The 12,407-nt window shown below is 42.0% G+C and overlaps 1 long non-coding RNA gene across 1 annotated transcript; it reads right to left on the reverse strand.

Moving 5' to 3' along the window:
• Positions 1-6,066: 6,066 nt before the first annotated feature.
• On the reverse strand, positions 6,067-11,776 carry 4922502H24Rik (RIKEN cDNA 4922502H24 gene). Its single transcript, NR_046187.1, has 3 exons — positions 11,690-11,776; positions 6,443-6,512; positions 6,067-6,314 (listed from the first exon to the last, which is right to left on the reverse strand). It is a non-coding gene; the product is annotated as an RIKEN cDNA 4922502H24 gene (long non-coding RNA).
• Positions 11,777-12,407: the final 631 nt, after the last annotated feature.

A 12,407-nucleotide genomic window follows, 5' to 3' on the forward strand; every position in this document is an offset into this window, starting at 1 on the left:
ATTTTCAATGATAAAAATTTTAAATATTCAAAACTATTCACAAACTTTTCAGGAGTAACTCTATACCATAGCAGGAAAGTTTCCTGTATGGTAACTAAGGCACACACACACACACACACACACACACACACACACACACACACAGACACAGACACAGTTTCTCCACTCCCTGAGTTTCTGCCATGCATTTCCACAATGCGATCTTTAATGCACAGGTTTATAATTAGGACCTGAAGCTGCATATATAGGTTGAAACTTCACTCAGTATGTGAACTCCTTAAATGTCAGACTCATGCATTCTGGAAGTAAGACCGTAGGTTGATGATTTTCTTTTGTTGTTGTTTTGAGGCTTATGTTCTATATTCATGAATGAGCTGACTCACAGCCTAGCATGCAGATTTAACTTGTGAGCCTGGGTGTTCTGGCCACTCCCATTGTTACACCCCCCAGCCATTGTCAGGAACACATTCAAATGACATTCTCCTGGGAAGCCTCTCTAAATTCCTCAAAGTCAAAATTTTCTCAAATTATTTTCTATATTGTCTTATGAAAATAGCCTATGCTTACTGGCAAAAAAAAAAGTTAAGAAATTCACAGTATTTAGAGTGAAATTTCATAGTAAACATTTTGACATATATCCGTATGGTTACTTAAATTACATACATATAGGATTAGCTGTATATCTCAATCTCCCCCCTACATTACAGTAAGTTTTATATTTTATTCTTTAGTACTTTTATTTGTGCATCCATTTTTTCTGCATAACATTTTAAATTTCTCTTAATTTAACAAGGCACTTTAAATTTTGTCCAAGATCTTCTTGGAGAAGACCACTCAATAATAGTTATTAGGTGATTAAATAAGTGTCGCACCATTGTGAACAGAAAATTGAATTTATACCTCATCAAATCCTGCTTTTCCCATGCTAGCTTCCCAAACTGTGTTTCTATTGAATCTAAAATCTTTTATGTCCTGTGACATATGTCCACCTAGCAACTTGATAAGCCAAGCTATGTTTCTGGCCATGCACACCAGCACTCTGTACATACTTCCAGCAGGAACTACAATGGAAGAGGTAGAACTTGCACCAGGAGTCACAAGCTCAAGAGCAGCGAGAAGAAACCCAAGCCCTGTTAGTGTCACAATTGCAAATTAGACTTCTCATTTTGAAAGCATAATGGCACTGGCGTGGATAGCAATGTCATGAACCTTCTAAGAACCACCTCCCCATGCTTCATAGGAACTTAGAGGGAGACAAACAGCATGTGGGGGAGATAAAATTAGAGTCGGGAAGAGTGAGGGCACAGGTGTTTATTTGTATTATTTTACTGCACATAGTGCAGCTCTGCATTTGTCAGCATCCCTGAGAACGAGCCAGGCGTGACTCTGAAAACAATTGAGTGTCATGGAAACCACACAACGCCACAAAGTCTTTATTGTAAAGAGCTAGAGCTAGTTTCTTTCTTTCCCTCTTCTTTCAAAGTAGTCACATTACAAAGATAGTGCACAGATTTTATTTAAATTAGGTTGTTGTCCTTTATCAGACTTGAGACTATTATCCAAAATATCTCCAGCTGATGGACTTCAAACCACCATATATGTCTTGCTCTCTAGTCTCTTGCTGTAAAACGTGGCACAAGAAAGGATCATTCCTTTGACTGAAGACTTAGTCTCAAAATGTTTCAACAGTCTGGAAACATCACATACCTTCCAAGAATCATAAAAATTCTGACTAAACACCAAATCATACTCACATAGCCCACTGGATGCCTGCCAGGTGCCAAGCCTTGTACTAAACATTGTAAATTATCCATTTAACTTCCACAAAACCCTTGCAAGGAAGAGAAATAAGAGATAAATAACTTGCTTGTCTTAGTTAGGGTTACTATTGCTATGATGAAACATCACGACCAAAAGCCACTTGGATGGGGGTGACATTTATTTCACTCAAACTTCCATATAACAGTTCATCATCAAAAGCAGTTAGAGGAGGCACCTGGAGGCAGGAGCTGATATGGAGACTATGGAGGGGTGCTGCTTTCTGGCTTGCTCCTGGTGGCTTGCTTAGCCTGCTTTCTTATAGAACCAAGGACCATCAGCCTACGGATAACACCACCCACAATTGGCTGGGCCATTCCACATTAATAAGAAAATGACTTAGACTTGCCTATAGGCCAATCTTATGGAGGTATTATCTCAATTGACACTTGTTCTGCTCTAATGACTCTAGCTTGTGTCGAGTCCACATAAAACTAGCCGGCACATTGTCTAAAATGATTTATCACCTTTTAGCTCTTTTAGGATGTTCAAAAGATGCCATCTTCTGCTGTAAAGGAAATCTAAAAGTATTTTGATCATCTTTGGAAGACAGCTCTGTTATGGTACTCTTTGAAGCTACATGAGAATCTTGTGCAGTTGCCTGGACATGGCAAAGTTGAAACTTCTGTTGAAAATCGTTCTCACAAGTTTATAGACTTTTCCCAAAGATTTTTAAATTTATTTTTATTTTATGTGTATGAATGTTTTGACTGCATCTAAGTAGACTGAGTGTACGAAATGCCCACAGAGACCAGAAGAAGGCATTGGATCCCCTGGCACTTGAGTTGCAGAGCATTGTGGGTTATCATGTGGGTTCTGGGAACTGAACTGACATCTTCTAGAAGAACCAGTGCTGTTAACTACTGATTCACCTTTCCAGCTTGACTTCATAGTCTTTTCCTTCTCTTCTCATACTTTTCTATAAGGCCTAGTGAATGTTGTTGTTTTTTAAAATAGTCTTCCAGGGTAGCCTTAAACTTACAACCCACCACACCCCCCCAACATCTCTAGTGATGGGATTATAGGCATATGCCACCATATTTACCTTTGTGGTGACACCATGCATGTTCCGATAGTATTCAAGTTACATCTTCAACTATTAGCTTTTGAAGACTATTATAGCAGAATGATAGGCCTTTCCTACACCTCCCCTTTTGTGTGGTTCCTAGGATTCAGCCTTGGCCTCGTACTTACATGTTAAGTAAGGGTTCTGCCACTGAGATGTATCCCCCACCTTTCTGGTCACTTTGCATTTTGAGACAGCGTCTTAGGAAGCTGCCCAGGCAGGCCTTGAAGTTGCAGTTCCTTGCTCCACCTTGTAAAGAGCAGATTATAGTTGATGGTCCATTTGAAATTATTAAATGAACCTCAGAGAAAATGTCTCTTGCTTCAGTGAGACAACTCTTGACACATGGGATGGAAAACAGAGCTAGGAACAGAACTGAATATCACTGGCCATATAGGACTTCACTCTAAAGGGTAATTATTCCTGCTGGGCTTCCATCCACCATTTCTTTGCTCTGTTGTTGGGTTTGGCTTACACACACACACACACACACACACACCATACACCACATACACATAACACACAGACATACCACATATATACATGCATACATACATACATACATACATACCATGCTTCCTCTCATGGTCTGCCCTGTTGGCCCACTACTAGGCACAGCCTCTTGGGGAGGCAGATAGAAGGTAGTTTGACTGTGCTTATATTCCACGCTGCTGCCAGGCTAGGTGCTAGGCTGTAGGGAAGTGCGGAGACACTACTTTTGGGGTGGGAAAGTGCAGTCCAGTCTGAGATGTTGAGATGTGGGAAAAGCTGGAGCTGGCTCTGGAGTCCCCAGACCTGCAGTGAGGCCAGGGCCATAGGATTCGTAGACTCTTGGACATCCAGGCACCAGGAATGATTGTCCTTGGCTTGGCAAATGCAGGCTTGGTGGCAGTTGTAGCTGGGAGTACAGAGAGGCGAGAGGCCTTCTGTGGGAGATTAGGCTGTGGCTCTGTAGGTGAAGGCTTTCTTCATGGCTCTCCATGGCAGATTTTGGTGAAAAGAGACAGTCATTGGTTCCAAACCGTTTATTGTCATGGTGGAAAATACATGCATAAAACCATACCCCACTTCTTGGGGTGGGCCTGGGATTAAATACCTTTTACAGGAAAGAATATCTGGGAAGGGAAGCTTATTGGCTAAGCCCTCATGGCCTCTAGGTATCTCATTAGCATGGAGAACTCTGTTTTGACCCTGTATGACCATAGGTCTCATCTTTTTTATGTGCACTCCCCCACATACACTCACATACACCACATAGACACACCACATACATATATGCACACACACAGACATACCACACACATACATACATACACCAGACATACATACACAAAAGCACACAAACACATATATACACCACACATACACATATACAGACATACCACACACACACACACACACACAAAAACACATATACACACACAAATATACCACATATATACACATATAAACACACCACCCAGACTCAAAGACACACACCCACTAAATATGTGATTCTAGGGTGAACCATCTGTTTTAAGGACATACACCTCAAGTTCCAGTTCAACTTAGGCAGACTTGAGAGCAAGCACTGTGACAACTATTTTCTTGGTCCCCCTGAAGTCATTTCCTTCAAGGCCAGATACAACCCTAACCCTAAACTATTAACATCCAGCCTTCTGAACAACCTACCAGCTTTGACCTTCTGTTGGCAGCATTTTGAAAAGGAAACATGCAAATCTGCATTGTTTAATTTTTGCTCTTCATTTAATAGAGAATCTTTAGTGTCTTTACCTCACCGGGCAGTAAGCCCTCACTCAGTTATTCTGAACCTGAGAAATAAATGCTCTAACACACACACACACACACACACACACACACACACACACACACACACACACACACACAAACTGGATATTACTCTATGATATTTCAAACAGAAGGAAAATCTTAGACTTATTAAGACTAAATAGAATAATTATTTTTGCCTAGATGCCAAATATTGCAAGTGTTGATGAACAAAAGTAAATGAACTAGTCAACTATTGCTTACTAATTTCAATTTTTTTCTTGACACATTTAGGACATGGTACTTGAAGATAATAAAATTGGTCTATGGGAGATAAAATATTATCCTGCATTTATTAGTGACACTTTAAAATATCAAGTGAGGAAATGAAACCAATTCTGCTTTTGTTTGCTTAAAAATGTTGTTTGGTATACATGTAGATTTGTCTATGTTCCTGTGGGAATGGAGTGCATGTGGAGGTCAGAGGGCACCCTCAAGCATCGGTCCTCACCTTTCACCTCTTTGTTGCTGTGTGTACTGGGCTAGCTGGCCAGCAAGTTTCTGAAAAGTCCCCTGTCTCTGCTTCCTATCTCCCAGAAGGAGTGCACTGGCCTAACAGACCTGTAGTACTGTAGTTGGCTTTTTAATGTGTATTTTGGGGGCCTGAACTTAAATTTTCAGGCTTGTGGGTCAAATATCTGCCCAGCCATCCTACCTGCCACATATTTACACACACACACACACACACACACACACACACACACACACACATACATACACATACTGTCAGACACTCACATACATACATGCTCTCTCACATATACTCATATACACAGACTCATATATGCACTCATATACAGACACACAGACACTAATATACACAGACACATACACACACACACCTACATACATACATACTCTCACACTCATATACAGACACACTCTCACACAAACACTAATGTACACAAGCATAGACACACACACACAATTTTATTTTTTGAAACAATGTCTCATATTGCCTAGGCTGATCTTGGACTTGAGGTGTAGCTGAAGCTGGTCTTGAAGTCCTGATCCTACTGCTTTTACCTCCTAGGCACTTAAATTATAGATGAGCATCACCATGCATGGCTTTAAATTCTGCTTTTAAATCAGTGAGATACACATACACACGCACACACGTGCAAACACACATAATTCTCAAAACAGAATCTTTGTTTGAACACAGTTGGTTTAATAGAGGAAACTAGATTGGTTGTTGTTAAAGGTAGGGGGATATAACAGGGACTTCAGAGTCTTGCTCTCTATCCTTGGACCACACAGATACTTCTCAACATCACATGTGGAATCTCAACCAACCCTCCAGCATAGACCTGTCTTTTATACCTAATCCCTGTGTCCATCTGCCTCGGCTGTTTACTTGAACAAAATATTTTTATTATGTAGATGGACAATGAAGACAGGAAGAGGAGACACTTTCAGTTTGCTACAATTTCCTTAAGATCAAGGTAGAAACACAGCACTATGGTGTCATTGGGGAGGTTCCCTCTTGTTCTCCGACTCTACCAACCTTCTGGTGACTTCCTAGCATTTCTTAGTGTTCTTTGGCTGCGGAGAACTTGAACATTTATTTCTTCAGTTTCACATGACCACTCACTTTATGTATCTGGAAACAAATACATCATGCTTTTCTTCACTAGCCAGTCAAAAAGGGAATGTATAAGGTCAAATCAGGTCGTGGGACTTAAGGTCAACAGAAGCTTTTATAAAACAGTGGTTAAGTTTTATACTTACCTGTGGTCAGGTGTGGTGGCTCATGTCTATAATCGTAGCACTTGGGAACTTGAGGCAGGAGGGTCATAATCTAAGACAGTCAATTAACAAACACCAAAGAGTGGGGATGTGGTTCAGTGGTAGAGGGCTTGTGTAAGGCACTTAATCCGCTGCCTCACAAAAGCAAACAAACAAAAACCAAATGCATAAAACATTAACTCCAGCAATTGGCGCCCAACTGTGGATTCTATCCCTGACCTCACCCTTTACCAGCCAAGTGAGGGAAGCTTGAGTTGTACTCTGTTTCCTCGTTGGGAAATGAGACCTTAAGAGCACACACCTTGTGAGGCTGATGAGGGTATTCAAAGGGTTAATACATGCTGTGCCTAGGGTCAGGCTCAAGGTAAGTGTGTTATTAAGTTCAGGATGTCATTTATTCTATTTCATGTTCAGGAGGATCATTTACCAGCAGAATGTCACCATGGGCTAACACTCAGAGTAAGGGTGAGCTTTACCTAGGCTGCCAGCCTGCCTTAGACTTTGCGCAGTGCTGTGGCTACCTGACAACCTGGGTGGCTTGTCTTAGTCACATTCTGAAAACACATGGTGATCTAGGAGCAGACTTCCCATGCCTCCCCTTTGTGGCAATGTGTTACGGGCCCCTCACATAGAGAGACCCTGCAGCATCTTTCCCTAGTTGACTGTCTCTATGGCTCCTGGCCGGGTGAGGCCAGACAGAGATGTGAGTGTTCTCAGAGTGGGGAAGTGGCTTGGACAGATGAGCAGAGCTTCAGCCTCACTAGATGGGGGTGAGTCGTGCTTTAGAGCAACCCTGGAGTGACATGGCGTCCTATGACTGAGGTTCTCATCTGTGTCTGCTCTCAGTAACCAGCTAATCATTTGGGCTTTTAGGAAGGTAACCAGTATTCACAACAGTCTTTCTCAGAATGTTTGGGGAGATTTAAAACATCTTTACCGTCTACCTGGCAACACTTGGTAGTTACTCTTTTAGTGTATGTATCATTTTTAATATTTTTTAGAGCAGGAACATTTTTTCTGCTTTGCTTCTTTCCAACTATAATTTTAATGATCACATAAAAATCTCTCAAATGATGCATTGTGGTTACTTAACCATACCCTCTTTGGACTTCTAGATAGGTTCTTAAAAACTGTTAGGTTATAAATCTGTGATGAACAGCTTGCTAAATAGTTATTCCCTTCCATATTTTAGATGACTTCCTTAGAAGAGAACCCACAATGAAATTACTGGATCAAAAAAAAAATCATGACGTTTTTCTGATACTTAATTTATCCTGCTAAACTGCTTTCCTAAAGAGCTATGTCAATCACAATCATGGCTGCTATGAAGCCAAATGCACCCACACTCTGTCCTCCAGCTTTAGGTATTGCATAGTCTTTATTTTAGTCAGTTTTCCCAATAAAATTGTATCTTTATTTTAACTTATACTTTATTACTGATAGTAAACTGATTTCTAGATTTTAAAAATATTTTATCATTATTTACTTTTCTTGGTTTGATGAGAAAATTTAATAAATCCAGTTTTAAAGTTTATTTTACTTCATTTAAAATTAATCTTTTGTTCATTGTATGTGCTTTAAATATCTGTGTATTATACATATACAATATACTTTATGTAAGCATATCACATACAAGTGTACTACAGCTATGGTTTTAGTTTAGTCAGTGGCTTCTTTTTTCTAGGTATTTTCTCTGGTATAGCTCTGTGATGTGTGTGTGTGTCTGTGTGTCTGTGTCTGTGTGTCTCTGTGCGTGTGTGTCTGTGTGTGTGTGTGTATTTGGATGTGCATGGGTCTGTGATTCTGTGATGTGGAGGCCCGAGGCTGAAGTCAAGAATCTTCCTCAGGAGTTACAGAGACAAAGTTTGGAGCTGAGACAAAAGGATGGACCATCTAGAGACTGCCATATCCAGGGAGCCATCCCATAATCAGCCTCCAAACGATGACACCATTGCATACACTAGCAACATTTTGCTAAAAGGACCCTGATATAGCTGTCTCTTGTGAGACTATGCCAGGGCCTAGCAAACACAGAAGTGGATGCTCATAGTCAGCTAATGGATGGATCACAGGGTCCCCAATGGAGGAGCTAGAGAAAGTACCCAAGGAGCTAAAGGGAACTGCAACCTATAGGTGGAACAACATTATGAACTAACCAGTACCCCGGAGCTCTTGACTCTAGCTGCATATGTATCAAAAGATGGCCTAGTCGGCCATCACTGGAAAGAGAGGCCCATTGGACATGCAAACTTTATATGCCCCAGTACAGGGGAATGCCAGGGCCAAAAAGTGGGAGTGGGTGGGTAGGGAAGTGGGGGGGAGGGTATGGGGGACTTTTGGGATAGCATTGGAAATGTAATTGAGGAAAATACCTAATAAAATATTTAAAAAAAAAGACTCTTCCTCAACTGTTCTTGAACCTTATTCTTTGGAGGCTGAGCCTCTCAGTCCAACATGGAGATTGTCACTATGGCTGTGTAGCTGGCCGGCTTGCTCCTGGCCTCTTTTATCTCTGCTTTGCAATCACTGGAACAACAGATGGTCTACTGGAGTAACCTGTGGTTCTGTGGATGCAGGGCATGCTAACTCATAACTGGGCAGCCAATGTTCCACACTCACGTGGCTTCTTTTAAAACTTTATGTTTTATTAATTTGTTGGCATTCGGGATTTAGTAGTAAACCTGTTAGCTTTTCCCCTTCTAAAGTATTTTCTAGTGCTGTAAGCTTACAATCCTTCCTAAATGTTTAATAGTCATCTAACTCCCTTTGGGCATGATTTAGTTCTTTAGCCAGTTTTAGGCAAATTTGAATCCATCTGAAATTTATTCTTTTCTTTTCTTTTCTTTTCTTTTCTTTTCTTTTCTTTCCTTTTCTTTTCTTTCCTTTTTTCTTTCCTTTTTTCTTTCCTTTTTCCCTTTTCTTTCCTTTTTCCCTTTTCTTCCCTTTCTTTCCCTTCCCTTTCTTTCCCTTCCCTTTCCCCCTTTCCCTTTCCCCCTTTCCCTTTCCCCCTTTCCCTTTCCCCCTTTCCCTTTCCCCCTTTCCCTTTCCCCCTTTCCCTTTCCCCCTTTCCCTTTCCCCCTTTCCCTTTCCCCCTTTCCCTTTCCCCCTTTCCCTTTCCCCCTTTTCCCCCTTTTCCCCCTTTCCCCCCTTTCCCCCTTTTCCCCCTTTCCCCCTTTTCCCCCTTTCCCCCCTTTCCCCCTTTCTCCCCTTTCCCCCCTTTCCCTTCTTTCCCCCCTTTCCCCTTCTTTCCCCTTCTTTCCCCTTCTTTCTCCTTTCCCCTCCTTTCCCCTCCTTTCCCCTCCTTTCCCCTTCTTTCCCCTTCTTTCCCCTTCTTTCCCCTTCTTTCCCCTTCTTTCCCCTTCTTTCCCCTTCTTTCCCCTTCTTTCCCCTTCTTTCCCCTTCTTTCCCCTTCTTTCCCCTTTCCCCTTTCCCCTTTCCCCTTTCCCCTTTCCCCTTTCCCCTTTCCCCTTTCCCCTTTCCCCTTTTTCCTTTCCTTTCCTTTCCTTTCCTTTCCTTTCCTTTCCTTTCCTTTCCTTTCCTTTCCTTTCCTTTCCTTTCCTTTCGTCTTTTCTTTTCTTTTCTTTTCTTTTCTTTTCTTTTCTTTTCTTTTCTTTTCTTTTCTTTTCTTGGATATTTTATTTCCATTTCAAATGTTATCCCTTTTCCCGGTTTCCCCTCTGGAGACCCCCTATCCCATCCCCCCTACACCCTGCTTCTATGAGTATGCTCCCCCATCCACCAATCCATTCCTGCCTCCCAGCCTTGGCATTCCCCTACACTGGTGCATAGAGCCTTCACAGGACTAAGGGCCTCTCCTCCCATTGATGTCCGACAAGGTCATCTTCTGCTACGTATGCAGCTGAAGCCATCCATGGGTCCCTCCATGTGTACTCTTTGGTTAGTGGTTTAGTTCCTTGGAGCTCTGGGGCGGGGGGAGGGGGAGAGTCTGGTGGGTTGATATTGTCCTTCCAATGGGATTGCAAACCCCTTCAGTTCCTTCAGTCCTTTCTCTAACTCTTCCACTGGGAACCCCTTCTTGTTTTCAAAGGATACTTCTTAGTTTAGAATTTCCTTTTGGAAAAAGTAACTTGAGATACAGAGATAACTGAGTTCCTGCTGAAGAACATGTGGGATGATGTAGGAGATGCTGGGAGAAGCAGAGCTGGGGGAGGAACGGAGTTTGGGAGGAGGACTGATAAACTAAAGATCAAACCTGGTTCAAGACAGCCAGGTTGATTCTCAAGGTGATAGTATACTAAGGATGTTTATCAAAGATGGTTCTTAGAAGATCTAAGAGTCACCAGAATCACCAGTCTTTGCTGAGTTATTTCTTTGTACATCATCAGTGTAGTCTAAAATAATAAACACAAGGTTTAGGAAACTGTTCAAAGATTCTCCCATTAATTTATTAAATATCTATTGGACAGCTACATATTATAAACTCCACGCAGTACTAAGGATCCAATGGAGCAAAGTGAGGACTTTAAGCAGAAATCTTCCTACTCAACAGAGTCAAGGCCATATAGCCCTCCCTATGTAACTCCAACCATACAGTTTGCACAGATCCTAAACATACCATAAATTGGTTAAACTGGATGCTTTGCTGCTGCTTGGACATATCAATCCACTGGGCTTGGCTCTGGATTCCCTAGTCTTGTACTGTTGCTTGGTTCTGCTGAGAGTGAGCAGGCCATGGTTCCTAGCAACTGGTAAAACTAATTTAGTGGGCTTGGCTAGAGTTACCTTGGGTCAAACCAAAGACTAATAGACAAGGCTGATCCAGGGTTTCTTGAGCTGGATCTTTCAAGTGTTCCCAACTAAATGTCCAGTGGGAACCCACCTGAGGCTAGTGGGTGTTGCTGACAGCAGAAGAGGACATGGCCAGACTTTTCACCATATCTGAGGTTCCTGAGAATGAACTAAACCTTTTTCCTGTGATGGGATTGAAGCTGTTGAACTGAAATTGCAGCTAGTAGTGATAGGGTCATCTGGACAAAGTCATTCTAGACTGAGGAGACCCTCAGGGCTTGGGGGATATTGTCATTAACTCTGAAAGGCAGATGAAATATGGCTTGAAATGAACTACAGAAAATGAGCTGAGCTAGTTAGTGGATCAATTTCTGTCTAGGCTATGAGATAACCTCAAGGAGGCAACGGATACTATAAGGTATAGCTGATGCAAGGAAAAGTGTAGGTCATTCGAGATAGACCAGGAACCTAACCCAGTACCTGACTCTGCTGAGTACTATAGGCTCCATCCTACGGAGGAAGGAGACTCAGGATGGCTCATGCATGTTGGGCCTCATGATCAGTTACTTTGCTCTGATAGACATAAAGATTATGACATAACAGAGTGAGCTAAATTCTATGTGAGATTCTCTTCAATACCTACAGAGTTCCACATCACATCTGAGGTGGTTCTTGGGTACCAGGTACCAGTAGTTGGCAAAGGGCCATGCCAGCATCCCCTCCTGCTGATCTAGGGTTTCTTGAGTTGGATCTTTCAAGTGCCTCCAATCAGATGTCCAGTGGGAACGTCTTTGCAGCTGCTCATGGCAGCTCCAGGGTCAATGGTATTCCCAGACACAGCAGCACAGCACTCCAGGTGGAAACAGAGGAAGAAAGAGAGGTGTCCCTTGCAGTTTTGAATCCCTTCTCTTCCTCAAATCAGTGTCAGGAGTCAACAGGTGTGTAGAGCACAGGTGAGAGTTTGATTTCTTTATTTTTAAGTATTTTTAAAAGGGAAAAAATTTAATTATACACTCGGTACTCATAGGAAACCTCAGAACTATTCTCTCGTATCCTCAGAAATTCTCTCTTATTCCAACAATTCTGACAATACTGAAGAGACAGGAGGTGGCCAGAGCAGGGTATGTAGAAAGGCCTGGACCTCGTCCAGTCAATACATTCCTGAGGTGTGGGAACTGATTTCCCTGGCACCTGAATA

The sequence above is a fragment of the Mus musculus genome, chromosome 13 (genome assembly GCF_000001635.26).
Source record: "Mus musculus strain C57BL/6J chromosome 13, GRCm38.p6 C57BL/6J".
In the NCBI taxonomy this organism is placed as follows: Eukaryota; Metazoa; Chordata; class Mammalia; order Rodentia; family Muridae; genus Mus; species Mus musculus.